Raw genomic sequence first — 11,602 nt, 5'->3', positions numbered from 1 at the left:
GCGGGAGGGGGGGGGGGGGGCTGTTCTGGGGTCAGCCAGCGAACAGGGACGCGCTTCTCATCACTGTCAGAGATTTGGGTGAACCCCTCCCATTCGGAGTGTGTAGGCCTCTTGACCAAGCAGCCCAGACTTCAAAAATCCTGGCCCATCAAGACGGCTGAGAGGGATGTTTGTGTATTTTGTGCGCGCGCTTGTCAGAGCGATGGCGACCGTGCAGGTTCAGCGCAAAGTTTCTTCCACTGCCTCGCCCTCTGAATAGTCAAGCTATAGGCGGCAACAGATAAAGATAAATTAAAAGATCGGGTTTCACCGCAGACCCCAGGGCTGACCTCGTGCTCTAAAGATGCTTTGAAGCCTGATACATCTGGTTGTCTTTGACTGAGGGCTCACGGGGAGACAGAGGTGTTCGGGTGGGACTAAGCAATCCCCCTCACTGTTCTCTGCCCCCTCTTTAACCTGTATTGACCCCACTGCTGCTTGCTCATCAAGACTGAGCCACTTGTTTGGCCCAAGGCCAGAGACCCGAGGACCCCAGGGTACCAGACTACGCTCCGAGTCGGCCAATCGGGGTCGTGGTTTGGATCATGAAGTCAGGGCTCGCTGGACGGGAAATTGGAGCCGACAGCCTCATGCTTCTGATCAGAGGGGGGACACTGATGTGATGGTTGGACCTGTTCTAAGCAGAAACAAACATAGTGTGGATTCACCGTGAGGTGGGTCAGTTATGGTTATTCTGTATTCTGGTAAAGTGAGTACCAACAAAAAATAAGTCCAAAATAAGTCATCCACAAACCATGGAAGCTCCTTTCAACTTCTGTTTTCTGCCTCGTGGCTCAGCCCTCTCACTAAAACCCAAGCCTTATCTTTCCCACAACCAACTTCCCATTACAATAAATGATTCAGCTGCACTCACAAATAACTCACTTAGTGGCAGATATTGGACTGAGAGCTGACCTAGATTTACGTCGACCTTTTCCATCTCCACCCCCCCCCCCCTCCCCGTCCAGACAATTTTCTCCTCCCGGAAGCTCTTCACTTCTCACCTCACGCTCCGCTCTGTGGCTGAGCTAACATCACATTCCACCTTGTTCACATACCCCATTTCTTCAGGAAGTAAAATGGGGAATGTGAACAAGGTGGAATGTGATGTTAGCTCAGCCACAGAGCGGAGCGTGAGGTGAGAAGTGAAGAGCTGCCGGGAGGAAACTATTGTCTGGACGGGAACGGATGGGGGGGACGTGGGAAATTTGGTTTGTGTGTTGGCCTGCAGCCTCAAAAGCCGGCCTTTGATCATATCTCATCCTCTACTTTCTTCTAAAGGGGAATTCTGGGACATTTACCAGTGGTCAAAAGCTGGTATGAATCCATCCGTCTGTTATTCCATGTAATGCCTGATCTGTCGTCTGTCACAGAGAAGGGCAACTTTTGGAGAGTATTTTCTCAAAGTCAGTCTTAGAGTTGCACTCATTTGTAGACACAACACAGAAGGAAGTAATTATGTTACGGATGAAAAAAAAAAAAAAGAGAGAGAGAATGAACCTCAAATTCAGGCTACTTTCTCATCTTCGCACATCTGGCTACTGCATGAACTTGGCATGATTGTTGTTGTTATTTTTTGGGGGGGGGTTTCCACTGCTCTCTTTGATTCTGACAATTATGATCGGTCGGCATTCATAAAACGTTCTGCTGAATCAACCTCGACAACTCGAACGCGCCACTATCAGCTAATTCCAGCCAGTTTGCAGGGTCAGCAATTCCGCTCCCAAAACCACAGAAGATGACACAAGTCGGGTTTATACAACCAGAGCTTCCTCTGCTGCTCACCGCTGTGACTGCCCCCTTATCACAGAAGGCAGAGAGGAATAGCAGGAGGAACCTTTTAATGCCCCGCTATGAGGTTGTGTGGGTTCACTTTTATGGCTCTGCTGTCTCCATCTCTCTGGCTCAGTATTGACTACTGTAGCCTGCAGGAGAGAGTGTGAAATAGCTTCGATGAATGAAGCAGATGAAATAGGAAGCGCGTGATAATTCAGATAATAAAAGGTTGCTTCCATTCAGCCTCAATTGTTTAATTTAGTGACAAATTATTCAAATGAGTCAGATCCCTTTATTGGTGCTTAAACAGCAGATTAATGGATTAGTCAATTAGTTTGACTTTTGGTAATGGATTAATCATTAAAGTCATTTAATAAGCGAAGATGTGTTGCTTTTCTCCGTTTTATATCATTGTATAACAAATATATTTGGGTTTTGTTCTATTTAAAAAAAAAAAAACATACTGAAGAATTTTAGGATCTGGGATTTCATAGATTAAGTCATTAACATATTAATAAAAAATAAAAAAGACAGACTGATAAATTGATGAAATAAATGTTAGCTATAACCCTACACCCGCTACACTGTACATCAGGATAGTTACAAATTAAAATGTCAAATTTTGAGACTCAACACTATTCATAAACCTCAAATAATCATGTTTTGAGACATGTGTGTGAGGGCTAAATAAAGGGGGGTTAGTGTCTGTGATTGGGAATGCTTAAATGTCAAATTGCTCCTGCCGACATGGGACCAGAGAATAGCGCAGATTGTCTGTTTAGACCTGTGTGAGCATTGGTTCCCTGCAGACCTCTGGGACCAGGGAGGCTGGAGATAAGCCACCCCTCATTCTGTCTCTGCCTGCTCATGTCAAACCACCGGGGTCCCCTGTACTGATAACCCCTGGCAGGAAAAGAACCTTTTATGTGGGCTGTCCGAGCCATTTACCATACCACACACAAAGACACACACACACGCATATATATATATATATATATTTATATATACGTATATGTAGGGAACGCATCCCATGCAGCCACCTCTGAGTGTTTCTTTCCTGCACAACACACAGTGCATAAATCCTGTAAGACAGACAGCACCGATAGAGGGAGGAGAGTAGCTAGGTGGTGTGAAACATAGCTAAAGAGGGAGCGCGGCCCGAGGCTGCGGGTCAGAGTTCTCCCGAGGTCAATCACAGCCAAATTGACTAGCAGAGACAGAGAGAGAGAGGGAGAGAGCAGGAGTCTGGGAGGATGAGAATGAGCGAGGGAGACAACCTCCGGAGCCATTGATACAGTCCCCAGGTCTCTTTGATCCATCACAGCCAGCTTCCTGAGGTAAACACAGGCTAATTGTCTGGATCAGGTTGAGATGCTTATCTGCGTTCGCCTGTCTGCTCCCTCGACAACGCTTCGATACGTTTCTCCGGCGATGCAGGGCAGGCCAAGCTTGTCAGTTCCAATCAGATTCCTGGAGGGACTAATGGTCGCAACCAACATTTAACTGCTTCAATCAGCCACCCGCCACCCAACGCATCGCTAAGTCCAGGCCACGTTTGACCCCCCCCTTCATATCTCTTGACCTTTTAATCCAGCATGCGTCTCATAATTAATGCTTACCTGATAAAGAACAAGTTAAAGAGGCTTTTTAAAAAACATTAATTGTGCTCTAAACTTATCTTTTAATTGCTTGGTTACTTTGCTTATAAAAAAGGAGTTGGCTTTGTTCCTAAAGTTTTGATTTCAGTTGAGAATCAACCTTTATCTTTTATTGTGCCGTTACTATTTTGTTACATTTGCAGAGAATTGTTTTTAATCTCTTTTTGCTTTTCCATAACAGTTTTTTTGCAATTTACACGGCAGTGAAAAGAGAAGAAGAAGGGCAAGAAGATCAAGACATTAAGGCAGGAGGAGGAATAAATGTATTTTCAGAGCTTTGAAGTTGAACTTCTGGACAGGCGGTAGTGACAGGGAGGCGGAGATGACAATATCGTCCTTTTGAACTCCCTCGCCATAAATATTGGCGCTGATGTTGTAATGGGGTTTTCCTCATGACCCTCCTACAACACAGACCTTCCACAAATCCCTTCATGTGGATTCTGCTTCCCCTCCTCTGCACCCTGAACCCGCAGAGATCAGACACCGGGGGTCTCCGGGGGGAGATAGCTCATCCGGTGATGACGCTACTCATTGCAAGCCTGATTGGGTTTAGTGATGCCTGGGGGGCTGAGGCCAGACAGTAAAGCTATATCAATATACCACGGCTACCGGGGATCCTGGAATCTTTGCCTTGATCTGGGTTGAACTGGTTTCATGCAGATTGTCACTGAGGGTTGTGTTGCTGAAACACATATACTGTAGCAGCTGAATAAAGATACATATATATATTATTAAAGACATTTTATGTACATATTTTAAGCCTTTTCCTCTTTGTTTTTAATAACATTCAGCATCTATCTGAATGGCACTCATGGAGTCAGTTTCGAATGCAGCGGCCCCGGAGTCAGGGTGGCTATGTTCTGTGTGTGCAATTAAGACCAATGGAAAAAAGCCAATGTAATTTACACAGCTAGGATTTGTTTGTGTTTTGATGTGGTGTGTCCAAATCGGATTGATCTAAAATCCAATCAAGCTGTGTTTATAAAAGCTTGTTTTATATATAGATTTTCAATTTTTTTTTTACAATCCCACATAAAATCCAATTTACAACTTCATCATACGCCCAGCAGCCTTCAACAGAGCCAGTAAAATGAGTTTCATTATCTATTTATTATTTTCTCTTTCAAATGTGTTCCACTCCGAGTGGAAGGAAGAGGACATACAGTCAGGAAACAGGTCTGTCTGTCTGCAGATACATGTGTGTTTATGTGTACAACGTGTTCATATGAGCGTGCATTTAAGTGTGTGCATTTTGATCATTTGTATGCGTGTGTGTGTGTGTGTGTATGCGTGTGTGTGTGTGTGTGTGTGAGACAGAGATACAGGCCCGCATCATGGATCAGTCCTCTATCAAGTGGCGGCATCGTTCTCACCTCGGGCGCAGGACTCCACTCTGTCACTCAGGGTGACACATGGAGAGGCAGCCCCCTGCCCGTGGCGTACAGAAGGGATCACCGCCCTGTCACTGTCTGTCACTCCGGCTTTGTCCCCCGTCATGCCCCCACGCTGGCAGGTTGAGGGAGAGAGAGAGAGATAATGGGGGAGTCATGAACAGTGACGGACTGACAGGTGACAGGTGAAGCCGGCCAGACAAGCAAGTGCCACAGACGCTCAAACCTTCATACATTACCCAGTGTGGTTCAATATGTGTCTCTTTGTGTGTGTGTGTGTGTGTGTGTGTGTGTGTGTGTGTGTGTGTGTGTGGGCCTGCACACAAACACATACAGATGCTTTGTTTAACACCACTGGGATGGGATTACAAGGTCCTTCTGACATGCTGAGACCTGTTGTGAGACTTCTTAAACTGCAGGGGTATCAATCTGAATGTTAGAAATTGTAAGTAGATACTAAAATTGAAATCTTAATAGTTTTAAATGCAGCATGGCTCTGCTCTGCGCGGTCTTCTACTTTTTAGAAGCCCAGCGCTGTAATGATCATCACCTCCACCAGTCATGACTGCCATTTGCCCCCGGACTAAAAATCCATCTCCAGTGACTGCACTTCACCTCCAGCACTTCAGCCAACAAACCAGTGAATCCTCATGGGACGTTTACTTCTTTCTTTACTCTCCTTGATTAGCGTTTTCATAGGACTATGTGGCTACTTAAAAGAAAAAGGGAAACACACCATCTACTCTCTTACCGACAGTTAGATGAGGAGATTGATGCCAGGCTCGTGTCTGTGTGTAGAATATGAAGCTGGAGAGAGGAGGTTAGCTTAGCTTAGCAGAAAGACTGGAAGTAGGGGGAAACAAGTAGCCTTGCTTCATCCAAACGTAAAAAACGCATCTCTACAGCTAAATAATTAAAGCATTTTCTCTTTTGTTGGATCTGTTCAAAAACCGAAGTTTAAAAACAGCATGTTCTGGTTTTATGAGAAGTTCTGTGCTGGACTGTTTCTTAGCCAGGTGAAGTGACTTCTTGGAGTGTTACGCCTCGGTTATACTCTCCACAAAGACGGTTGCACGCACGCACGCACGCACGCACACACACACACACACACACACACACACACACACACACACACACACACACACACACACACAATTATATATATATAATTTATGTTTTAACAGGGGGGGGCAATCACTTTTTCACACAGGGCCATGTAGGTTTGGATTTTTTTTCCCCTTAATAATAAAAACCTTCATTTAAAAACTGCATTTTGTGTTTACTTGTGTTATCTTTGTCTAATATTTACATTTGTTTGATGATCTGAAACATTTAAGTGTGACAAACATGCAAAAAAATAAGAAATCAGGAAGGGGGCAAACACTTTTTCACACAACTGTATATACACATACATATATACATATATACATATATATATATATATATACACATATACATATATACACATACATACACATACATAGACACATACATAGACACACACACACACATATATATATATATACATATATAAATTAATATCTGGTTTCAGTTTGGGCTATTTATTTGCCCAGCTGGAGTAGAGATAAATCTTTTGTTCCCTTTTAAAAAAAATCAGTTTTCTCAGACGAGTGGTGGTGTTGAATAATTCCTGAGGAAAATGCAATGAGACATCAAGTTATTTAGGTGTAACCGAATTACAGCCAACATATGTGCTCGGCCCTATATGGGATTAGATTTACAGCTCTCTTTGTCACTCGATGGACTTTTAATGGCCATTATTGCTGCTGGTCGAGGTCCCAAATCGAGCATTAGACCTTCACTGTGGCTTGAATCTAACCCGGTGCCAGAGGTTGCACCCAAATCATTCCATTTGACCTGAATCTCCCATTCCATTACCCAGCATTCCCTGTGGGGACAGTCGTGGTCCCTCAACACTTGAACTCTGACCCTGGCCCCCCATCAGGAGAGGAGCCAATAACAGTGAGGGAGGTTTTATAGGCACCCAGGTTATCTGAATCGTCTCGCCTCGTGTCTCACAGGGGACATGCAGTCGTAACGATGCCCTGCGAGGTTTCGCTCTGAAATGTGATTTAGTTCTTATTACCTACAGTCACATTGTGTGAGGCAGCTTTCTGCATCCTTGAAAAGAACATAAATGATAACAGAAAAATAATATTTACAGTACACTATATAATAGAAATTAGACTTGGATATAACATTGTTCTCATGATGCTGCTCTGGGGTTCAGAGGTGTTCATACCTCAGTTGTGGGGTTTACAGCATCACAACTGTTCAAATGGAAGTCAGGTCAGTGTGTCACAGACCAGTTTAATAATGTATAATTTAGTGTGCCATCACTCAGTGTGCTCCTGTCGCCGCCCAAGGAATATGACTTATTGGGGCTTCCATGAGAGTTTCTGGTCGTGGTTCAGTAGTTGTCATTTTATAAATCATGAGAAGTGATTGTGAATTCTGTTGTGTCTGTAATGTATCTGCAATCAAAAGCTAAACAAATGTAGTCACGTATTAAATATATAGGGCAGCCATGCTGTATAGTAAACTAAATCTGACTTAAATATACAACAGACAACACGTACACAAGCGTTGTTCCCCGCAGGGCTTTGAGAGAAGCAGCGATCGTAAACTCACTCACAGTGGCACAGTTTCATAGCAGCTACAAAGAAGAACAAGATATGTATAAATAAATACAGCACAATAAGAGTGACAGCAGCCTAGGTGGCCTGTGTGTCAATGTATGAAAAAGAGAGAGAGGCAGAAAGTGTGCAGGCAGATCTTAACTTCATTTGTCGACATTTCTCAAACTGTGTTTGCTACGCTGATATTTATTAGTCTTACTAATATAGTTCTGCAAGGATGACGTGTTTTTATAGGCCAACCCGGAAGTTAGCATCGTGCTGGGGGAAAAAAAACCCAATGAGATAAGCTCTGTGGCAAACAAAAGAATTGTGATTCATACAATTATGTTCAGCAAGATAATCTTCACAAATAAAAAACACTTTTATCATTTTCGTAGCATAAATACAATCGCCAGATGTAAAAAGCTAACGTTGTGCTAAAAACAAACTACACCACAGTTACATGACGTCATGTCACCACCTCAAAGCTAAAGACGGACCATCGTGATGACGTTTAGTAGCCTCTTTCAGCAAAGAGATACTACTATATCATCATGCCCAAATGCTCCATCTCAGTTCAGTCCGTTTGAAGAAAAGTTATTAAAATGCCTAACATCCCAAACGCATTCATTTTTGATTCAGTGGGAATAAATCTGAACCCTAGTGTCAACACCACAGTACCAGCCTCTATGTACTCTGCTAGTTTGTGCAGTGCAGATGTGTCAAGGTGAATTTCATTAACAGAAACTTATCCGGGGCTCGAGGAGGAGAGCAAAGACATGTCTCATGCGGTGGTGGCTCAGTGGAGATTGACAGACTGAATACCACCGCTGATCCATGGTTTGGGACACTCCCGCCTCATGCTCAAACTCTGACATAAATATCTGGCAACCAGAAGTAATCCTCCCCAATGTCTGGCTTCCTGAAAATTAGTTCAGGAGAAGGGGAAAATGGAAAACTGACACAAGCGCATGCAGACACACAACTTCAGAAAGCCCGTAACACACTTCAAGACTATATTTTCACGGACAACAACACGCTCACTGATGCACACATTCACATCCCACCTTTTAATGAAGAGGGAGTCGTTGTAGCACGATTCATGGCTGGTGTAAAGAGGGAATAAAGGCCAGGTACAAAGGAACTGAGGAAGTTTAAAAGGAGCGAGGGGAGGCAAAAGAGGTATGTTTTCACCGTTCACCGAGTTCTTGGCAGGCCTGTGGGACTGGCAGAGATTGGTGTGGATATGAGAGGAGCCGCACTTGAAAGCCCAGCCAGGAGTTTAAGATGTTCAGAGGGAGTTATTGGTCGCCCGCTCTTCCTCTCCCCTCCTCCTGCTGCTGCTGCTGCTGCTTCCCCGAGTCTTTTCAAGCTGCAAGCCGACAGGCTCTTTCTTCTTCTCTCATCCCTGAGAGCCTTAACACGCATGACAATTACAAGAGAAAAGAGAGACTGCAGAGGTGTGGAGAGAGGAAGAGGATGGTAGAAAATTGAGGGGAGGAATACAGGTGAAGGACTCCAGACAAAAGGAGGGGGAGAGAAAAAGAAAGTATGAGTGAAGATGATAAGTAGATGGTAAGTAGGATAAACATTCCTTGCATCTGATTCGTTGGTATTTCTAGAGGGAAATTTCATCTCACAGAGCGGCCTTGTACAAAAAGAATACATAAGAAGCACTTTAATGGTACTTTAACACGTTAAATAAAATCCAAAACCATGAGCATCAGCCTCCACAAGATTGAAGGGTGAAGAAGAAGGGTCCTCCTACAAACGTTTTTGGTTGTTGACTATATAGAGTACCTTTTTTAACGAACTGCTTTAAGAAAGAAACTCTAAAAACAAGCTAAAAACTGCATTTATGTCAACCAGGCGTCATCATCTTCCCAAAAGCGCATCGTGCAATGCTAATGAAAAATAGCTGTGTATTAATGTAATTCTCGGAAGATTCGGTTCAGTACTCTGAAAGGGGTTTGTCTAGTTGAAAATATGAATCCTTATATCAAGCAGAGCAAGTATGTGGTGAAGTACAGGTGAAAAGTATTCTTTCTCAGACTTATGATCCTTTCATCCTTAAAGGCATCCCCCTGTGAACCCATTCAGATTTATTAGCTCCTTTGAAATGGGGGTTTATCTCAAAAGGTTATGTAGTATTCATCCCCACCAGTCCCGATCCCAGTGTCAATGAAGTTCAGGTGTGCAGTGGAAAGGAAGACACAGGAGTGCTGTTTTGAGTTTGTATGGATAAGTTATTGCTGCCATTTTTGTGCTGTGTAACAATGATTTGCATGACGGGCCTGTAACGGTCGATGAGGTCACTGGAAGGAGGTTTAAAGCAACAGTACTTATGGTCAAAGATAATAAATATTGCTATGACAAGATGTGAGTAGAAATGACAGATGGTAAGAGGGTTTTTTTTTCCTTCTCAATGCCATGTGTGTCTTCTATCAAAAAAAAGGGCGACTGAAGAAAGTAAAGAGGTTCAAATTTGGCTCAGAGAGGAAAAGGGAAGAAAAAGTTTTGCTCTCTCTCTCACAGGGCTCTTTCATAACCATCAACTGTGTGGTGACACCAGCGGATATTCAGATTGATTTACCATCGTCTGGGGATCACTCGGCCGGCGCACAAGTCTCCCGTACCAAAGATTCATTTGTGTCCTTAATGAAAGGCTTCCTGGCCCAACGTTTCTTCAAAACCAAAATCCAACTATTTTATACTTCCCTTTGATTGCTGTAATGGCCTTATTTATGAGACAGCTGTCGAAACGCATTGGTAGTTCTTTAGCCATACAATGGGCAGGGGAATTAATCGAAATCCTCAGATCAAAAAAAACGCAGCAGTGCCCCCAAAATCAATGACGAAGTCAAGGAATGCCAAACTGTGAGATTAAGGACAAATTGTCTGGAAAATGTTGGCAAAACCCCCTATGTGACACAGAAGACAAAGGCAAAATAAAAAGAAGAAATGCTAAGTAGTTATACCACTTATACCATCAGGACCATGTGTTAACCAATTACTGTCCCATAATACCATTATTGATACAGACATATTCGCCCTGTGGAGTAGCCTGAGCGGTAACATCAAAGAAGTCATCAGCGCTGACCCTGACCAGGTCCCGGAGTGGAGGAGGCATCAAAGCCGCCGAGTCGCTGTGTGTCAAAATAAGTCCACAACACCAGCCTGATTAACACGTCACAGGAAGATATGGGGGGGCGCTCTATAATCAGCCTGCAAAAAGATGATTAGACCCCAAAGTCCCCACTCTCCCAGAGCTGAGGGGTGTGCTGAGGGGTAGCCAAAGTCCCAGTTCGACAAACGGGTCATTTAGCTCTCCTCGCGAAATGAATGTAGACACAGTGTGACAGTGAAGCATGAGGTTATGGTTTCTAATCATAGCCGGAGAGGAAGCCGATGGGCTCGGGCTGAGTGGTTGAGAGAGAGAGAGCGGAGACTGGGGGTCGTTTTACGGGGAATCAGTGGGGACGGTGACCTGTATTTCCCCACGGTGATTCATTTCCTCCTTCTACTCCCATGACCGCCGTATGTACGCAAAACACATGCCTGTTGCTATGGAGACATCTGTGGATCTCGATGGCGTGGGGAGGACACATTTTGAACCAGTGGCTGGACTGGGAGAGGAGGCCCCTGAGGATGTGTCATTAACCCTCGGGGCAAGAGTAGCGCGGAGCGAGGCCGATGTTTAACGCCAAGAGTCGAGCCAATCGAGGGAATTGACATCTTTATGGATTGGGGTGTCGTGGGGGGGGTAATCACTCGCATCTTGGCCAATAGGAACAGGGACCGGCCTCGAGGAGCAACTAAACGTAGCACCGCCTGCACTAAGGCATGAAAGGAAACAGTCAAGGGGGTTGAACCTGCATTAGAGAGAGATCTTTTGTCAGTGGTGCTCATCAATGCTGATCATGGATGTGATTAAACTGAAACATTTAAGCCTGACCCACAGAGGGACTATCGGAAGTGTAGACCTGAGACTTGGGACTCTGGTTTATATCAGATTAAAGTCATAAAAATGAGGATTTCAGATTAGTCAACAAATTGGCCGTTTGGATCTTAGTTGACCAAGATTTCTTTGGTCGATAAA

Source organism: Anarrhichthys ocellatus, unplaced genomic scaffold (genome assembly GCF_004355925.1).
Source record: "Anarrhichthys ocellatus isolate YVR2014 unplaced genomic scaffold, GSC_Weel_1.0 scaffold4, whole genome shotgun sequence".
Classification (NCBI taxonomy): Eukaryota; Metazoa; Chordata; class Actinopteri; order Perciformes; family Anarhichadidae; genus Anarrhichthys; species Anarrhichthys ocellatus.
The sequence above is the reverse complement of the archived record's forward strand: the minus strand, read 5'-3'. Positions refer to the sequence as shown.